Source organism: Zalophus californianus, chromosome 4 (genome assembly GCF_009762305.2).
Source record: "Zalophus californianus isolate mZalCal1 chromosome 4, mZalCal1.pri.v2, whole genome shotgun sequence".
Taxonomy (NCBI): domain Eukaryota; kingdom Metazoa; phylum Chordata; class Mammalia; order Carnivora; family Otariidae; genus Zalophus; species Zalophus californianus.
Window position 1 is genome coordinate 64874601 of NC_045598.1, and position 18844 is coordinate 64893444.

The 18844-nt window shown below is 39.2% G+C and overlaps 1 protein-coding gene, 1 non-coding gene and 2 pseudogenes across 5 annotated transcripts in view; 1 reads left to right on the forward strand and 3 right to left on the reverse strand.

Annotated features, from left to right (window-relative positions):
- DNAJB4 (DnaJ heat shock protein family (Hsp40) member B4) overlaps positions 1-18844 on the forward strand; it is a 48076-nt gene that overhangs the window by 13413 nt on the left and 15819 nt on the right. The gene's annotated exons all lie outside the window — the stretch shown is intronic.
- Positions 5042-5147, reverse strand: LOC113917440. Its single transcript, XR_003518233.1, has one exon. It is a non-coding gene; the product is annotated as a U6 spliceosomal RNA (small nuclear RNA).
- Positions 7042-7655, reverse strand: LOC113925238 (annotated as a pseudogene).
- Positions 15771-16612, reverse strand: LOC113925232 (annotated as a pseudogene).

Here is an 18844-nt window from a genome sequence, read left to right on the forward strand (position 1 = left end):
TAAGTCCAATGATGGGTGGTTCCAGGATTGATTCAGAGATGCAACAACCCTATTGAGAACCCAGGCTCTTGCTCTCTTTACCCTCTACCATTCTCAGTGTCACAGATGTTTATCTTCAGGGTTGTAAGATAACAAGCATTGTGTTTTGATTTTCCAAAAGTAGAGAGGCAATGCTGGGGTTTCTCCTGGGCAGGTATTTCTTTATAGGGAAGACAGTCTGCCTGAAGTTCCCCAGAGCATTTTCCTTACATCTCATTGGCCACCCCTACACCAATCACTGGCAAAAGGAAATGTGATTACTATGATTGATTTAAACTAACCATGAGTCACTCCCCCGGGACTGCGGAAACTCCCCCTTCCTTGAGTTCATTATTTTGGAAGAAATTGGTATCTGTTAAGCAAGAAAGAAGTTAGGGATGGCTATTCGGTTCATAATCAGTAGTATCTGCCATTGCATTCCCACTTGGTCTCTGATTGCTCCTTCTCAGTGTTTTTCATGGTCTCTTGATTGATGTGCCCTTTAAATGCTGGGTATCATAAAGTTCTGTCTTTGATTCTTTCAAAAATTATTCCTCTTTTCCACTTTAAAATACCACCTGTGTTATAATATTTTCTAAAGCTTTATTTCAGCCAAGACTTTTTTCCTAAGCCCCAATTAAGAATATCCAACTCTCTCCTGGACATCTTCATCCACATTCAATTCAATTAAATATTGTTTTACTAGGTTTTTGGGAGTCAAATAAATCTTCGCCCTATATGATCTTACATTATAGTTGGGGAGTTAGCCAGAGAAATGAGTTGTTATAACATAGATAGTAATTAGGAATGCAGTCTTAGCAAGCGATAAAATTTACCAAGTATACAAGTAACGTAGATGAATGGGTGATTAGTAGGGTGGTAGGCATGTTCTGGTGGATCTCCTTTTTCCCTTCAAATGTACTCTTCCTATATTCTACATTCTATACTGTCAGTAGTAGCGCAAATGAGCACACCTTTGTTTAATCTAGAAACCAGGGCAATCTAAAATCTTTCCAAATCCCCAGATACAGTTGGTTGACAAGTTGTACACATTCTACTTTTATTACTTAAATTTACCCATTTGTCTTTTTATATCCTAGTCATACTTTAGGTCCCTGTAATTTCTCACTTCATTGAATTATTTACTTAGTAAAAGTTAATTGAATAGCAATGTATTATAAGGCTTTGTACTAGGGGAAAAAAAAGTTGTAGAAAAAACCCCCAAACTGGAACTCTTCAAGGGATGTTACAACCCTGTGGGTGAGGCATAAGCACACAGATAGTTATGTAGTTGTGATAAGTGATAGAGTGGAGATACTGGGAAAAATATGGAACTAAAGGTCAAGGGAACCTAATCGAAGCTGGCACTCAGATTTGCCCAACTAGAGGCTGAGTCTCAAAGTGGTAGTAAGCTCCATGCCCAGAGAGAAGAGTGGAAAACACCCACACCATTTTCTTTACACATACCAAAGAAATATCACTTCAGAGACACTACTTTGGGTGACTATATTTAATATCGATGTTGCTCAAAAACAGTTTTTTAACTGATCATCATTAATGTAGAAGATTAACAGTAGTAGTATATCATACAGTTGATCCTTCATTATTCACCAATTCTGTACTTTTTTTTTTAAGATTTTATTTATTTATTTGACAGAGAGAGACACAGCGAGGGAGGGAACACAAGCAGAGGGAGTGGGAGAGGGAGAAGCAGGTTTCCCGCTGAGGAGGGAGCCGGATGCGGGGCTCAATCCCAGGACCCTGGGATCATGACCTGAGCTGAAGTCAGACGCTTAACGACTGAGCCACCCAGGCGCCCCAACTCTGTACTTTCTTATTTGCCCTCACTAAAATTTATTTATATCCCTGAAATCAGTATTTGGGATGTTTTCCCGGTCATTTGCAGACATATGCAGAGGCAGAGCAGCAAAAAAATATGAATCCTATGTTCCCAGCTGAGGTCCAACAAGGCAGTGCTTAGACTTCTTATTTTAACGCTCATAACAAGCCTTTGTGATCTATTCGTGCATTTTTGTATTTTTTGCACTAGTATGCATTTTGTTGGTGATTTCACTCTTTAAAGAAATGTTTCAACATAGGGCTGAATTGCTGTCTAGTGTTCCAAGGCACAAGAAGGCTTCGATGTGCCTTATGGAGAGAATTGATATGTTAGATAAGCTTCATTCAGGCATGAGTTACAGTGCTATTGGCCATGAGTTCAATGTTAAATTGAATGAGGTGTCTTGAAACAGAAACACACATCAAACAAGGTTATGTATTGATGAGTTGACTTAACCCTGCCATTTCCCTTAGGGGCAATGGTTCAGTATTCGCTAATTCAGCATCCATGACAACTTTAAAGAACATAACTATGGCAAATAATGAGAATCGACTATTTTGTGGGTAAATTTGATTTTGGGTAATAGCCAACGTCATTTATGGCCAGGGGGAATGGGTTAGATGAGGATGGTTAAGCTGGACAATATGGAGGTCTGATTATTAAAGTCTCTGTCAACCTTTTAAAATATTCTGCCCTTGTGATAAACAAATAGCTTACTCACCACCCTAAATATTCTAATATATTCTCCTTAGCAGACATGCCTAGGTTGAGAACAAGCTTACAGGTTTTATTTTACCATCAGCCAGGCTGATGTTTTACAGTGAAAGCTGTGTTTAATAGTGAAAACTTTTTTTTTTTTAGTTTTTTAAAAGTTTACTAGATACAATAAAATTTTATTATGGTGTATGCTTACACTTCCCTCTTCCTCTAGTCAAGAATAAATTGTATAAAGCAAAGGTTAGCAAACATTTTTTTTGTTAAAGGCCAGAAGTAAATGTTTAGGTTTTGTGGGCCGTGGTCTCTGCCGCAACCCCTCAGCTCTGCCCCTGTCTTGCAAAAGTGGCAACAGATACTAGGTACTATTATATATATTTGTATTGTAAACTCCTGATACTGTTTTATCTTTCATGGCATATAACACAGTAGCACCTCAATAACAGTTGCCTTGACTTCCTGATTTAGCTTCCATAATAAAAAGGCTATATTTTAAGATATTTAAAAGTCAAACGTTAAAAACCATCCATTTAAAATTAAATTATTCTTGGGGCACCTGGGTGGCTCAGTGAGTTAAGCCACCAGCTCTTGATTTTGGCTCAGGTCATGATCTCAGGGTTCTGGAATTGAGCCCCAAGCCCGGAGTGGAGCTCCCCGCTCAGAGGTGAGTCTGCTTGGTTTCTCTCCCTCTACCCTTCCCCCCACTCACATTCTCTCTCTCTCTCAAATAAATAAATCTTTTAAAAAATAATAACATTAAATTATTCTTGAATCGTATTTTTTTTTCTTATCTTTAAATGTCCTTCTTTGAAATTATAGCAGTTTGGACTTGTATTTGGAATTAGGCAGTCAATGGCCTAATTTTAGTGTAGTTGGTGAATACTATAGAACATGTTGGCTTATTTTATACATTTCCTAATACTTAACATTTGGTAGGTTGCAATAAAGTCTTTGAATCATAATTAAATCACAGTAACAGTGGTTTAATTATTATGACTTTATGGATGCACTGTGTTATAAAGATATTTGGTAGTTTGGGTTAGGTACTGGTTTAAATAAAAGAAATCAATTTAGAGTTATAAATAGTTGGAGAGCTAAACAGACTTGCTAGATAATCAGTTTATTGCAGTTTTGGCTAAGATTCTTTTTTTTTTTAAAGATTTTATTTATTTATTTGTCAGAGAGAGAGAGCACAAGCAGGGGGAGGGGCAGAGGGAGAAGTAGGCTCCCCGCTGAGCAGGGAGTCCGATGTGGGGCTCCATCCCAGGACCCTGGGATCATGACCTGAACCGAAGGCAGACGCTTAACCAACTGAGCCACCCAGGCGCCCCTTGGCTAAGATTCTAACAGTTCAGTGAAATAGCAGCCTGTGTTCTTTCCTGCCTCTACTCTGTGCTAGACTTTTTCTTTGTATTACTTGTCTTATTCTGAGGAACCGTTGGCTTCACTGTAGCCACAGACTGCTCCCTTTTGTTTTTCAGCGGATTCTGATGCCTTCTCTGACTCCTCATGAGAGGAGAAACTTTAGAAAAGAATGAAGTGAAAATCACATAAGTTTCTCATTTCCTAGTGATGCTTTTACTTTCAACACTGAAAGTATAGGTACTAAGTGACCATGTGTAAATGGAGCCATTCCCACTACTTTAAATGTAAAGTATCATTTCAAAAAAATACAAGTGCCTTTTTTAAAGATTTTATTTATTTGAGAGAGAGAGAAAGCATGTGAGAGAGAGAGAGAGCAGGAGCAAGGGGAGGGGCAGAAGGAGAAGCAGGTTGCCCTCTGAGCAGGGAGCCTGATGAGGGGCTCAATCCCAAGATTATGACCTGAGCAGAAGGCAGACGCTTAACTGACTGAGCTACCCAGGCGCCCCTCAAGTATTTTTTTCTTTCTTTCTTTCTTTTTTTTTTTAAGATTTTATTTATTTGTCAGAGACAGAGCACAAGCAGGGGGAGAGGCAGAGGCAGAGGGAGAAGCAGGCTCCCTGCTGAGCAAGGAGCCCGATGTGGGACTCGATCCCAGGACCCTGGGTCCATGATCTGAGCCGAAGGCAGCTGCTTAACCGACTGAGCCACCCAGGCGTCCCTCAAGTATTTTTTTCTTAAAGATAAAAAATGGAATACTAGGGGCACCTGGGTGGCTCAGTCGTTCAGCGACTGCCTTCGGCTCAGGTCATCATCCCAGGGTCCTGGGATCGAGCCCCGCATTCGGCTCCCTCCTCAGCAGGAAGCCTGCTTCTCCCTCTCCCACTCCCCCTGCTTGTGTTCCCTTTCTCTCGCTGTGTCTCCCTCGGTCAGATAAATAAATTAAAAAAAATCTTTAAAACAAATGAATACTATTTTTCAATGTAATTGAGGTAAAATTGACAAAATTGTAAGATACTTGAGATAATTTGATATATGTTTACATTCTGAAAGGATTCCTCCCCTCTAGTTAATTCATATCCATCACCTCACATATTTACCTTTTTTTAAGATAGTAAACATTTCACAAATCTGCATGTGATCCTTGCACAGGGGCCTTGCTAATCTTTCAGTGTTATTCCAACGATAGTGTATGTGTTGCTGAAGTGAGCACGGGGATACTATTTTATATAAGTAAAAATGGACTTTTCTTTAGAGTGCATCTGTTAAGATTTTATTTCCCATAAATGCACATGTGAGAGATGTGTATGTGTGATACTTAAGTTCATAGGTTGAGATTTCTGAAAAATTGGACTATAGCACTGGTGATTTGTAGAAATCTCTATGTCTACACTGGCTAATACAGTGGCCATTAGCCACATGAAAGCTAAGGACCTGAAATGTGGCTATCTGAATTGAGATGTTGTATAAGTGTAAAATTCGTACTGGATTCTGAAGACTTAGTGCCAAAAAAAGAGTGTAAAAGATTATTATTATCGATAGGATTTAGAAAGAAAGAGGGGGATGGGAAGGGTTTTCAGTTTGGACCGAGAACACAAAGCCCAGTGGAAAAGAGCATAAAATGTGTGTGATACAGCAAAAAAACTGGTCAGATTATATGGCAGAGGATTTAGGAAAGCTCACATTAGGAAGCTGACAGAAAAAGTCAGAAGCTGACTGAAAAAGATTGTTGAGAGTTTTGAATGTCATTTTTTTAATGCAATAACAACATTATTATCTTTATAATGATTACATGTTGTAATGATAATATCTTAGATTTATTGGGTTAAATAAAATACATTATTAAGATTAATTTTACTTTTCTTTTTACTTTTATTAAAATGTGGATTCTAGAAATACTTATATGACATATGTGGCTCACTTTATATTTCTGTTGGACAGCATTGCTCTAGATTATATGATCTTTCAACATAGTCAAAGTGTTATAATCAAATATCAATTTACAAGACCCATTTAAAATGACCTAGAATTTGGGGCGCCTGGGTGGCTCAGTTGGTTAAGCGGCTGCCTTCGGCTCAGGTCATGATCCTGGGGTCCCGGGATCGAGTCCCGCATCGGGCTCCCTGCTCGGCGGGGAGTCTGCTTCGCCCTCCAACCCTCCCTCCTCTCATGTGCTCTCTCTCTCTCATTCTCTCTCTCAAATAAATAAATAAAATCTTTAAAAAAAATAAAAATAAAAAAAATAAAATGACCTAGAATTCTATAGTTTTTTTTTAATTCTCTGATTCAGTATTAAAAAGTAATATAGAGAACACTTTATTTTAACTAATTCCAAAATGCTAGGAAAGTATGAGATTAGCTCACTGTATATTCACTAGTCCTCGAGTAAGTTTTTCAATGACTTCTTGTAAAAAAGGGTACAAAGAAGGGAAGTTGTTACTGGCTATTTTTTTTTTTAAGTTTTTATTTCTTTATTTGACAGATAGAGACAAAGCGAGAGAGGGCACACAAGCAGAGGGGGTGGGAGAGGGAGACGCAGGCTTCCCGCCGAGCAGGGAGCCCAATGTGGGGCTCAATCCCAGGACCCTGGGATCATGACCTGAGCCGAAGGCAGACGCTTAACGACTGAGCCACCCAGGCGCCCCATTGTTACTGGGCTATTTTATTAGGATACTTTTTTTTTCCTTTTTTAAACAAGGAAAGCCTTGTAGGAAGGAAATCTTTTTTTTTTTTTTTGAGTAGGCCCCACACACAACATGGGACTTGAACTCATGACCCTGAGATCAAGAGTCACATGCTCTAGTGATTGAGCCACCCAGTGGCTCAGAAATTATTTTTTAAAAAACAAAATATTTCTGATACTTGGTGTCTACAGATAACTCTAGTAATTTTTATAAACCTTTTTTTTAAGATTTTATTTATTTATTTGACAGAGAGAGAGAGCGAGCAAGAGCAGGAACACAAGCAGGGGGAGTGGGAGAGGGAGAGCAAGCTTCCTGCCAAGCAGGGAGCCCAATGTGGGGCTCGATCCAAGGATCCTGGGATCATGACCTGAGCTGAAGGCAGACGCTTAATGACTGAGCCACCCAGACACCCCTAAATTTTAATAAACTTTTTTTTTTTAGCACAAATTTATTTACTAACCAAAGGGATGATCCTAATTAAATCAACACTTTGAAATAGATGCATGTAAAATGTTTGTGATCAAGATAATTGAACACAGTAATGAAAAAAAAAGCAGTATGGAGATTTGCTCATTGAACTGAGCTTGTTCATCCTCACAGCTAATTCCTGTCCACAATGATGATGGAATTCTTATTCTACTTTTCATAGACTGAAGTACAGGTGACATTATTCATGACGCATTCCACCACTAATTTCCCATTTTCCAATTTTCTTGTGATTGTGCTTTCCTTCCCATCCCATTCCTGATGTTGAACCAACGCGCCGTCTGTGAAGTTGCAGACAGTCTCAGTTTTTCTGCCATCAGCTGTAGTTTCTTCAAACTTCTCTCCCAGGTTACATGAAAATTGTGTTGTTTTCAAAGTGCTCTCAGTTTTTATGGTGAGGTTTTTGCCGTCAGAAGAGATGATACAATCTGGTTTGGCCATTGCACCCACTTTTCACAGAGCCATTCCACTCCTACTTCCTTCATGTATTCTTCAAAGCCTTTGCTCTCCACTAAGCGCCATCTTCCTACCAGCTGCTGAATGGTGGCCATGATGGGTGCAGGCTGGCAGGCCTAGCGAGCAGAGCAGAGTGGGGCATTGGGAACGTGGCTTCCTAATTTTTATAAACTTCTTAAAGCAAGTTCATGTTATTTTTTTTGAAGGCATATACTTTTAAATTTTATTTATTTTTATTTTATTTATTTATTTATTTTTAGAGAGAGAAGAGAGGGGAGGGGTAGAGGGAGAGAAAGAATCTTAAGCAGGCTCCACACCCAATGGGGAGCCCAGTGTGAGGCTGGATCTCATGACCCTGAGATCATGACCTGAGCCCAAATCAAGAGTTGGACGCTCAACTGACTAAGCCACCCAGATGCCCCTGTTTATTTATTTTTAAATTTTATTTTTAAGTAATCTCTACCCCCAACGTGGGGCTCAAACTCACAACCCTAAGATCAAGAGTTGCATGCTCCAAGAGTGAGCCAGCCAGGTACCCCTGTACTTTTAAATTTTGTTGTAAATCTTTTCTTTTGTAAAGGCCCTTAATTCAATAAAATTAAATGTGTATATTCAATTATAGTGCTTTCTGCAGGAAAAGTACTAAAATCAAGCAATGACACAGTATTAAAACTTGAAAACTTTAGGAGTTACCAATATAACTATAGTGATAAAGTGCTGGGAAATTCCAATGGTACAGACAATAGTCCAAGGAGAATTATGACTGATAAAAAAGCTCTTGTTCTCTTTTTAGGTTAGTTTAACATCTTTTATTGTTACTCTCGAAGCTTACAAATATTAATGAAACTTTGTCAAGAATGTACCTTAGAACCAAGAAAGTAATTTCACTAGCTTCAAAGTAAACTGACACTTAAGAAATGTCAGGGATGGGGTGGCTGGGTGATGGACATTGGGGAAGGTATGTGCTATGGTGAGCGCTGTGAATTGTGTAAGACTGATGAATCACAGACCTGTACCCCTGAAACAAATAATACATTATATGTTAATAAAATTTTTTTAATAAAAATAATAATAAAAAAGAAATGTCAAATACCTGGGACCCCTGGGTGGCTCAGGTGGTTAAGTGTCTGCTTTCAGCTCAGGTCATGATCCCAGGGTCCTGGAATTGAGTTCTGTGTTGGGCTCCCTGCTCAGCGGGGAGTCTGCTTCTTCCTCTGCCTGCCGCTCCCCGTGTTTGTGCTCTCTCTCTCTCTGACAAATAAATAAAATCTAAAAAAGAAAGAGAGAGAAAGAAAGAAAAGAAAGAAAAAGAAAGAAAGAGAAAGAGAGAGAGAGAAAAAGAAAGAAAGAAAGAAAGAAAAAGAAAGAAAGAAAAGAAAGAAAAAAAGAAAGAAAGGAATGTCAAATACCTTTTAAAAGAAAGTTTGTTTTTGGGGCTCCTGGCTGGTTTAGTCGGTAGAGCATGCCACTCTTGATCTTGGGGTTGTGAGTTCGAGCCCCACATTGGGCATAGAGGTTATGTAGAAAAATAGTTTTTTCAAAGACCCAATGAATTAACCCTTTTTGAAGAACATGAAGGAGCAGTCATTAAGTTAAAAAAATGACATTCAAAACTCTCAGCAATCTGACCATAACTTCTTTTGTCAGCTTCCTAATGTGAGCCTTCCTAAATCCTATGCTGTAATCTGACCAGTCTTTTTGCTGTATCACATACATTTTATGCTCTTTTCCATTGGGCTTTGTGTTCTCGGTCCAAATAGAAAACCTTCCCCATGCTCCTCTTTCTTTCTAAATCCTATCAATCTTTCAAGACCCTGCTCATATTTTTCTTTTATAAAACTTCCCCATACCAGCCCAATTAACATTTGTATGTATTTTATTTTTGTAAAGCCCTTTCACATATTTTCTCATTCTTTATGTCAGTCTAATGAGATAAATGATGTTATCTATTTCATAGAATAAGGGAACTGAGTCTTAGAGATATAGTCATTTTTCCAGAACTTAATATAGATACTAAATAGTGAAGCTAGGAATATTAGAACCAATTCCTCTCATTCCAAGTTTCATCATCTACTCTCTATGGCTTAATGGTCCCTTAAGTCCTGTAACAGTTACATAACACACTTACTTAAAGCCATTAATTGTTACCCTATGTGTATCAAACTGTTTAACTTGATTGTTAGCTGTAGGCTTGGAGGGATATGTACAGATTGTTCATGGGGAAGGGGGAATAAATGGAAAGGTGAAGAGAGCTGAATACATTTTTTTTTAAGGATTTTATTTAATCATTTGAGGGAGAGTAAGAGAGAGAGCATGAGAGCAGGGTGGGGGGCAGAGTGAGAAGCCGATGCCCCGCTGAGCAAGGAGCCCAATGCGGGGCTCGATCCCGGGGTCCCGGGCTCATGACCTGAACCAAAGGCAGATGCTCAACTGACTGAGCCACCCAGGCGCCCCTGAATACATTTCTTGATAATAGAATCAAAGAGGTCATTAAGAGCTCTTCACCAGTCTACTTGCTCTTCTGAAAGCATTATACTTTTTTAAAAACTGATACCTAGCCTTGCTCCTTTTCCTCTACCTATTTTAGTGCCAAATTTTTAGTATAATTCTTAAAACAGACCTAAACAGTGAGGTCTTCCCTGACCATCCTGGGTAAGGTAGCCCCTCTCCAATTCCTGCCTTAGAAACATTTAAAATTTTTCTTGGGCGCCTGGGTGGCTCAGTTGGTTAAGCGACTGCCTTCGGCTCAGGCCATGATCCTGGAGTCCTGGGATCGAGTCCCACATTGGGCTCCCTGCTCAGCAGGGAGTCTGCTTCTCCCTCTGACCCTCCCCCCTCTCATGCTCTCTCTCTATCTCATTCTCTCTCTCAAATAAATAAAATCATTAAAAAAATAAATAAAATTTTTCTTCAAAGCACTTCAAACTATCTAAAATTCTATCATTTCTTTATTAACTTGTTTCTCAGTTGTCTTCTCCCACTAGAATATGAGTTGAATGAAAGTAAGGATGCTGTGTATCTCTTTCATAGCACATAGTAAGCACTTGTAAATATTTGCTGAATGAGATACTTTATTCATGGAAAATGTTCACTATGATAATATCCATCTTTTAAAACAAGTTTTATAGTACTCATCAAATACTATACAATATGCACTCAAATTCTGTTGACTGTTTAATTCCAAATACGAGTCCAAATTACTGTAATAACCTAAAGAAGGACATTTTATAGTTAAGAAAAAAATAGGATTTCTAGAACATTTAAATAGGGTTTAATGTCTTACAGACACTTGCCTTAAGTTTACTTATTGTCTTATAAACCTAGATGGAGTAAGAGATGAATCTCTTTAATATTTTTCTATTTTTTTCCCTAAAGATAAATTTGCATTTGTAACAGTGACAAAATTTTTAGGTATTGTAACTCATGCTCAAAGTCTAAGGTTTTTCTAAAATTTAGCATCTGAGTTCCAAACTTACGACAGAAACTGCAGCAACAGGAACGAGGGCTGGTAAGATCTGACTCTAAAATCAAAGATACATATTTTAAGGGGCACTTGGCTGGCTCGGTCAGTAGAGCACGCGACTCTTGATCTCCAGGTCATGAGTTCAAGCTCCTCGTTGGGTGTAGAGTTTACTTAAAAACAAAACAAAACAAAAAACATATTTTAAGAATACAAACATTGTACCTTTTTCACATTTATTTTAAAATTTTTAAGTAGACTATTTTTTTTAGAGCAGTTTTAGGTTCACACAAAATTGAGTGGAAGGTTTCCCATAAACCTCCACACATGCACAATCCTCCCACCCCATTATCAATGTCTCCCACTAAATAGGACATTTATTTACGACTAATGAATTTAAATTGATACATCATTATCACCCAGAGTCTATAATTTACATTAGGGTTCACTTCTGGTGTTGTACATTCTATGAATTTGGACAAATGTGTAAGGACATGTGCCCACCATTTCAATATTATACAGAGCAGTTTCACTGCCCTAAAAATCCTCTGTACTCTACCTATTTATCCTTCCCTTCCCACTAACCCCTGACTACCACTGATTTTTTTTTTTTTTTTTACTGTCACCATAGTTTTACCTTTTCCAGAATGTCATATAGTATATAGCCTTTTCAGACTGGTTTCTTTCACTTAGTAGTATACATTTACAGTTCCCCCAATGTCTTTTCATGGTTTGCTAGCTCATTTCTTTTTAGTACTGAATAATATTCCATTGTCTGAATGACCATAGTTTATCACATTCACCTACTAGAGGACATCTTGGTTGCTTCCAAGCTTCCAAGTTTGGGCAATTACGAATGAGGCTGCTATAAATATCCATGTGCAGGTTTTTCTGTAGACCTAGTTTTTCAGTTCCTTTGAGTAAATACCAAGGAACATAATTGTGGGATCGTATAAGTGTATGTTTAGTTTTCTAAGAAACCATCAAATTATCTTCCAAAGTGTACTATTTTGCACTCCCACCAACAATGAATGAGAATTCCTATTGCTCTACATCTTTGCCAGCATTTGGTATTGCCAGTGTTCTGGATTTTGGCCATTCTAATAGCTGTGTTGTGGTATATTTGTTTTTATTTGCATTTCACTGATGACATTTGATATGGAGTATCTTTTCATATGCTTATTTGCCATCTGTATATCTTTGGTGAGGTTTCTGTTAAGGTCTTTGGCCCATTTTTTAATGGGTTTATTTTCTTATTGTTGAGTTTTAAGAATTCTTTACATATATATTTTTGTTTTCTTTTTCCATTTTTATATTTAAATTAATTAATAAACATATAATGTATTATTAATTTCAGAGGTAGAGGTCAGTGATTCATCAGTCTTATATAATACCCAGTGCTCATTACATCACATGCCCTCCTTAATGTCCCTCACCTGGTTACCCCATCCCTCTACCCCTTTCCCCTCCAGCAACCCTCAGTTTTTTTCCTATGATTAAGAGTCTCTTATGGTTTGTCTCCCTCTCTGATTTTGTCTTCTTTTATTTTTTTCTCTCTTCCTCTATGATCCTCTGTTTTGTTTCTTAAATTCCACAAATGAGTGAGATCATATGATAATTGTCTTTCTCTGATTGACTCATTTCGCTTAGCATAATATCTTCTAGTTCCATCCATGTCGTTGCAAAAGGCAAGATTTCATTTTTTAATGGCTGAGTAGTATTCCATCATGTATATATATCACATCTTCTTTATCCATTCATCTGTTGATGGACATCTGGACTCTTTCCATAGTTTGGCTATTGTAGACATTGCTGCTATAAACCTTGGGGAACAGGTGCCTCTTCAGATCACTATATTTATATCTTTGGGGTGAATATCCAGTAGTGCAATTGCTGGGTTGTAGGGCAGCTCTGTTTTCAACCTTTTGAGGAAATTCCCTACTGTTTTCCAGAGTGGCTGCACCAGCTTACATTCCAACCAACAGTGTAGAGGGTTCCCCTTTCTCTGCATTCTTGCCAACATCTGTCATTTCCTGACTTGTTAATTTTAGCCATTCTGACTGGTGTGAGGTGGTATCTCATTGTGGTTTTGATTTGGATTTCCCTGATGCCAAGTCACGTTGAACATTTTTTCATGTGTCTGTTGGCCATTTGTATGTCTTCTTTGGAGAAATGTCTGTTCATGTCTTCTTCCATTTCTTGTTTGGATTATTTGTTCTTTGGGTGTTGAGTTTGATAAGTTCTTTATAGATTTTGGATGCTAGCCCTTTATCCAATAAGACATTTGCAAATATCTTCTCCCATTTTGTCACAAGGGAAATAATGTTCTTTATATATTTAGGATAATAGTCCTTTATCAGATATGTCCTTTTTTTTTCTCCCAAGATTTTATTTAAATTCAGGTTAGTTAACATATAGTGTAGGGCGCCTGGGTGGCTCAGTTGGTTAAGCGACTGCCTTCGGCTCAGGTCATGATCCCGGAGTCCCGGGATCGAGTCCCACATCGGGCTCCCTGCTCAGTAAGGGAGCCTGCTTCTCCCTCTGACCCTCCCCCCTCTCATGTACTCTCTCTCTCTCTCATTCTCTCTCTCTCAAATAAATAAATAAATCTTAAAAAAAAAAAAACATATAGTGTAGTATTGGTTTCAGGAGTAGAACTTAGTGACTCACATAAAACCCAGTGCACATCCCAAGTGGTCTCCTTAATGCCCATCACCCATCTAGCCCAACCCTCCACCCATCTCCCCTCCAGCAACCCTCAGTTTGTTCTCTATAGTTAAGAGTCTCAGAAGGGCCAAATGCACCCCAATGTTCATAGCAGCAATGTCTGCAATAGCCAGACTGTGGAAAGAGCTGAGATGCCCTTCAACAGATAAATGGATAAAGAAGATGTGGTCCATATATACAATGGAATATTACTCAGCCATCAGAAAAGATGAATACCCAACTTTTACATCAACATGGATGGGACTGGAGGAGATTATGCTAAGTCAAATAAGTCAAACAGAGAAAGTCAATTATCATATGGTTTCACTTATTTGTGGAACATAAGGAATAACATGGAGGACATTAGGAGAAGGAAGGGAAAATGAAGGGGGGGGGAATTGGAGGGAGAGATGAACCATGAGAGACTATGGACTCCGAGAAACAGAGGGTTTTAGAGGGGAGAGGGGTGGAGCGATGGGTTAGCCTGGTGATGGGTATTAAGGAGGGCACATAATGCATGGAGCACTGGGTGTTATACAGACACAATGAATCGTGGATCACCACATCAAAAACTAATGATGTATGGTGACTAACATAACATAATAAAATAAAATTTTTAAAAAGTCTCTTATGGTTTGCCTTCCTCTCTTTTTTTTTCTTTTTACGATATTATTTATTTATTTGACAGAGAGAGACACAGCGAGAGAGGGAACACAAGCAGGGGGAGTGGGAGAGGGAGAAGCAGGCTTCTCGCGAGCAGGGAGCCCAATGCGGGGCTCAATCCCAGGACCCTGAGATCATGACCTGAGCTGAAGGCAGACGCTTAACGACTGAGCCACCCAGGCGTCCCTCCTGTTTTTATCTTATTTCATTTTTCGTTCCCTTCCTCTATGTTCACCTGTTTTGTTTCTTAAGAATTCCCATATGAGTGAAATTATATGGCATTTCTTTCTCTGATTGACTTATTTCGCTTAGCATAATACTAGTTCCATCCACATCGTTGCAAATTCAGATGTCTTTTGAAATATTTTCTCCCAGTCTGTGGCTTGTTTTCTCATTCTCTTGACAATATCTTTTTCAGCAGAAAATTATAATTTTAATGCAGTCCAGCTTATCAATTCTCTTTCATGAACTGTTCCTTTGGTATTATATTTAAAAATCATTGCCAAACCCAAGGTCATCTAGATTTTTTTATATGTCCTAGGAGTTTTATAGTTTTGCATTTTACACTTAGGTCTGTGATCCATTTTGAGTTAATTCCTTTTTTTTTAAATTTTATTGAAAACTTTACTTGAAAAAATAAAATTCCAAATATTCTGGTGAGACAAACCCCTGTTCTTGCTTTGAGGTTTGTGAATCAGGCTGTGACATTTTGTCGGTAGCCTATTGACTTGAGGTGACTCGAGGTGACTCGAGGTGAGTTGGGTTTCCTAGGGAACCTGCAAGGCTTGGAGCTTTTCTCTGCCCTTGGCCTAAGGGACAAAAGTGGGCTAAGCTAGTTTTTGTCATGCTGGGAGGCTGGAGTGAGGGTTCTGTCTGGGCTGGGGGAACCACCGCTCTTCTGTTCCCCTTGGCAGTGTCTTGGGCTTCTTCAGAAAAGAGGAGTCTGAAGTGGAAAGACAACAAGGGTGGGTGGACTCCCCAGGATGGGTCTCTGGAGGTAGATGTGATCATGATGATGCAAGCAAGGCTAAGACCTCAGGTGAGCAGACAAAGCCTGTGCCTTTGAAGGCTGGAAGCTTGCTCAGGCCCTAGGCCAGGATGCATGCCCTTTGGATGGTTCTTTTGGAAATGAGAAGGCTCCTGGAGTTTTTCTGCTCTGCTTACCCGTCTGCGCTCTTGCTATGGGTGGGGAGCTAGCAGCGTGCTTGGGGCTCCTGGTGCCAGGCTCACTGCAGAGGGCTGGGGAGGTAGAGCAGGGGCCACTGCTGTCCCCGTACTTCTCTCAGGGGAGGGCCTTTTGCTGGCTGACGCCTGAGCCTAAGCTTGACAAGGGCAAAGACCAGACAGGTGTCCCAGGAGTCTTTGAAAGGGTGGTGGGGACTCACTCATCGGCCACAACAGAGAGGGCTCTGAGCTCACTCAGTCTGGCCTCGTTCTCCCTCTGCCATTGCTCATCAGGGTGTCCAGGCTGGTCAAGCTGCTGGGTTAGGTCTCCAAAGATCTTCTGCATTTCAGAGTAGTACCCAACCTAGGCTCGGATCAGGGCCTCAAAGCTGGGCTGGATGGAAGTAGTCAAGCCGGCTGTGGTAGAACCTCCGCAAGTCATCCAGGAGCTGCTTGTTGTTGGCCTCGAAGTCGTCCCGCACAGGCCACAGCTCTTCTCGGGCCTGGTGGAGTTTGGCCAGCGTGGGTACCGTATTCTTCTCCTCGTATTTCTCTACCTTGGCCTGCAGTCTCCAGTAGTCCTGCCAGGCCTGCTCCTGCCGTTTCACTGCCATGTTTAGGCTCAGGAAGACACTGCCGAATATTTTAAGGGTTCAGTCATGGTCTTTTGAATCTGGTTCACCTTTTCCTGGTTGAAGGTGTCCATCCGCTTCCTGGCTGTGTCCAGAGCTGTCACTATGTTCAGGAAGTCATGGTCTTGCTCGCAGAGGGGATTGGAGAGCAAATCCAAGGATATCTTCCCGGCAGATTTGGACATGGCCAGGTCAACAACAGTGCTCTTCTTCATGTCCTTCTGCAGCCTCCTGGTCTGCTCCTCCAGCTGCTGGGGTTTTCCATATTCCCTCTCAAAATCTCTCTCCACTGTTTTGGGGACAATCTGTTTCTTGGGCTGCCCAGTGTTGAAAGGAATCCAGCTCATGGTCCCGAACCTGGCCCTGACGCCGGGGTCCTCAGCTGCAACTGGGTCCTCAGGGCATTTTGAGTTAATTCTTGTGAAAGGTTTAAGGTCTGTGTCTAGATTCATTTCTTTGCAAGTGGATGTCCAGTGTTCAGCACTATTTGTTGAAAAGACAATTTTTTCTCCATTGTATTGCCTTTGCTCTTTTGTCAAAGATTAGTTGACCATATTTATACGTGTCTATTTCTGGGTTCTCTATTCTGTTCTATTGGTCTATTTGCCTGTTCTTTCACCAATACCACACTGTCTTTGATTACTGTGTTTGAAATAGTCAATGTATTTGAGATTTGCATTTGAAATACAATGAATGCTATTTATGTGAAAGTTTAATGATTTTAAATTTTAACAGAGTCAAGATGAGTAAGTAGCAATTATTAACTGGGCTATTTGGAAAGAGCCATTTATTCTTAGTTTGACAGCTGTTGTGTGTGGATGTATATAAAAAAGTAAATGTAAATAAGGACATTTTATTATTCCTATGGTATGGTAATTTTTTTTCTAGAAAAAAATTCTACTTCATATGATGAGATCATTGTCATCACAATAGTAGCTAACATTTTCATAGTCCTCATTATGTGCCAGTCACATTTAAGTGTATCACACATTTATCTCATTTAATCCTCACATCAGCCCTTTGAAGTAATATTAATGCTAATCCCACTTGACAGATGAGGAAACTGAGGCACAGAAAAGTTAAGTCAAAGACCACACAGGTAGTAAGTGGTGTTGTCAGAACTCTAACCCAGGCAGTCTGGCTCCAAAATCTGTGTTTTTAACCACTACACTATTAGTATTCCCTGGTGCCACCCTACCAAATTTTATAACCACGATTCAGCTATCTAAAGCACTGTGGGAACAAGGTGTAAAAGAGCCTTGGTTTGTTTATTCTTGGATAAGAAGTACTGGGGAATGGAAGTCACAACTTACTAAAATTAATTACTTGATGAGAAATTTCTGGACTAAATATACCCATTTAAGAATTAAATATTGACAGAAAAAGTTTCCAACAGGAGCATTGGTAAAATATTAGAAGTCATCTGTCTTTAAGTATTTAAGTGATGATCTGAATTTCAATAGTGATTTCTTCTGAGACTCTGGAAGGCATTCTGCTTTCTTCGTACTAATGTATTATAAACTGAGAAATGATTTGTGAATTGGAGGAAAAAAACTTTTTTGTTGTCTATTAATAAAGCCAAAGTAGAAGGTGAAGAAGGCATCAGTTGAATGACTACTTATGTACTTTAAAGATTTTTTATGTGTGATAAAGTGCTATTTTTAGCTCTCATGATCTAAACATATATAATATTTTAAACTGTGATTATTTAATCAAAAAGGACTCATACTTCTGTAAAAATTATCTATAATTACTATGAAAGCATAATATCACAAATAAGGAAGATTTGTTGAAGTTTTTGGAAAAAAAAAAGTCATTAGAATGTTTACTTAATTCTGGCCCATGTCTCCCTAAGATAGAGTGACACACTTCCTCCACATATATTATTGGGCACAAAAACTGTTAAACTGTGTTTAAAAAAAACCAACTTTAATAAACATACTTAAGTTTTCTGATTTGGTTGAAAAAATTAAAATCTCTTAAAATACATTGTAACTTACCTTCAGTTAGAGATGAATCACCCCTACCCCAGCATGAGAATTTAAGCTTGTAAGCTGTAAACATTAAGGAGAAAATCTCTTTGTAATTTTCATTATTTATTTACTTACTTATTTTTAAAGTAAGCTCTACACCCAATATGGGGCTTAAACTCAGGACCCCAAGATCAAGAGTCACGTCATGCCAAGTGAGCCAGCCACACATATATATACCTATAAAATCATATAAACAGGATTTATGTGATTTTTTTTTTTAAGATTTTATTTATTTGACAGAGACACAGCGAAAGAGGGAACACAAGCAGGGGGAGTGGGAGAGGGAAAGCAGGCTTCCCAAGGAGCGGGGAGCCCAATGCGGGGCTTCATCCCAGGACTCTGGGATCATGACCTGAGCTGAAGGCAGACACTTAACGACTGAGCCAGCCAGGCACCTCAGGATTTATGTGATTTTTAAACAATATTTCAAACAGACTATTATGTAGTTTTTTTGGCTTTGCTTTTATTTTTACTTTATTTTTATTTTTTATTTTAAAGATTCCATCTATCTGAGAGAGAGAGCACGAGTAGGGGGGAGAGGGAGAAGTGGACTCCCCGCTGATCAGGGAGCCCATTGTGGGACTCAATCCTGGACTCTGGGATCATGACCTGAGCCAAAGGCAGAT